This window comes from Loxodonta africana, chromosome 7, assembly GCF_030014295.1.
Source record: "Loxodonta africana isolate mLoxAfr1 chromosome 7, mLoxAfr1.hap2, whole genome shotgun sequence".
Classification (NCBI taxonomy): Eukaryota; Metazoa; Chordata; class Mammalia; order Proboscidea; family Elephantidae; genus Loxodonta; species Loxodonta africana.
In genome coordinates, this window is record NC_087348.1 from 105,245,124 (window position 1) to 105,247,258 (window position 2,135).

Below are 2,135 nucleotides of genomic sequence, written 5' to 3' on the forward strand. Positions count from 1 at the left end.
TTAAGGTCAATTCTTCTTTAAGGAGGCAGCTCTCCCCCAGTCATATTTTGAGCGCCTTCCAACCTGAGAGGCTCATCTTGTGGCACTATATCAGACAGTGTTCTGCTGCTATTCACAAAGTTTTCACTGGCTAATCTTTTTTGGAAGTAGACCACCCGGTCCTTCTTCCTAGTCTCTCTTAGTCTGGAAGCTCTGCTTAAACTTGTCCACCGTGGATGACCCTGCTAGTATTTGAAATACCAATGACATAGCTTCCAGCATCACAGCAACACATAAGCTGCCACAGTACGACAAACTGACAGACAAGTGGTAGAATTTAACAGTATAGCAATTCCTAAAAGGATTTAATAATTTACCAAATTAAAAATCAATTCTTGCCCTGAGAAGTCTGCAGTAAGAAGTAGTTTCTTTTTTATTGTTTCTCCTACTGCTGCCAGCCTTGAGGATATTTACTATTCTATTGCAATATAGTGAGGACTACCAGGAGAATTTTCTCCTAAGGAAGTATGCCGTCTAGGATGCTCGTGGCTGCAAGTAAGAAGAAAGCCCACTCAAACTGAAATAAGTAAAGAGCAAATCTCTTATCTCACAAGACAAGAAGCACAGAGGGAGGGTGGGCTCCAGATGTATCAGGATTTGAGGCTCCTATCAAGAAATCTGGAGTACCTGGGTGGCACAAATAGTTAAGCACTTGGCTATTAATCAAAAGGTTGGCAGTTCAAATCTACCTAGAGCTGTCTCAGAAAAAAAGGCCTGATGATTACTTCCACAAGATCACAGCCATTGAAAACTCTGTGGAATGCAGGTCTTCTCTGAAGCACATGGGGTCTCCATGAGTCAGAATCAACTGTGGCAACTGGGTTTTTTATGTTTTGCTTTTTTTCAAGGAATTTTTTTTTTTTTTTTTAATCTGCAGCTGTCTGTCTCCATCCTCAGGCTGGTAGCAGAATGACAACTGTAGTTGCCGAGGTGCACCCAGACGTGGGCATAGTCTACAGCAGGAATGAGTGAACCATGACCCACAGGTCAAATCCAGACCACCATCTGATTTTGCAAAAAAAGTTTTCTTTATGTATTGTCTGTGACTGCTTTCATGCTTTAAGACCAAATTTGAGTAGTCGTGACAGAGAACTGGACAAATTCTCACAAAGCTAGGCCAGAACAGGAGGCAGTAAGACCACTGCTGCTCATTGTTCTTATCGTCCCTTTATTTCTCTGATCCATCTGTCACTCAGTCATTCACCCATGCTTTCACAAACATTTATTGGATACTGTGCATATAAAAAAAAAAAAAACAAACTAGTGCCTATATAGTTCAGCATAAAGTAGTCATGTAGGGACAAACACACAGTGGTATTAGTGGTTCAATGATAGAATTCTCACCTTCCATGTGGGAGACCTGGGTTCGATTTCCAGCCAACGCGTCTCATGTGCGGGCACCACCCATCTGTTGGTAGGGGCTTCCATGTTACTATATGCTAAACAGATTTTGGCAGAGCTTCCAGACCAAGCCAGACTAGGAAGAAAGGCCTGGCAATCTATTTCCAAAAATCAGTAGATGAAAACTCTTAAGGATCACGATGGTCCAATCTGCAGCCAATCATGGGGATGGCACAGGACCAGGCAGTGTTTCATTCTGTTGTGCATGGGGTTACCTCAAGTGTGGGGCTGACTTGATGGTAGCTGACAACAACAGCACACACACACACACACCAGGCATTATTTTAAGAGAGAGAGAGAGATCCCAGAAACCTGCTTTTCAGAAACATGTTTCTGAACTGCTTGACTCTGAGCATTTCTCAATCCTTTTTCCACGCTGTTCCCAATCTTTTTTTTTTTTATTGTACACTAGGTGAAGGCTTACAGAACATACTAGCTTCTCATTAAACAGTTAGTATACATATCGTTTTGTGACAGTGGTCAACAACCCCACGACATATCAACACTCTCCCTTCTCAACCTTGGCTTCCCTATTACCAGCTTTCCTGTTCCCTCTTGCCTTCTAGTCCTTGTCCCTGGGCTGGTGTGCCCCTTTAGTCTCGTTTTGTTATATGGGCCTGACCAATCTTTAGCTGGAGGGTAAACCTCAGGAGTGACCTTATTACTGAGCTGAAAGGGTTTCCTGGGGTCATACT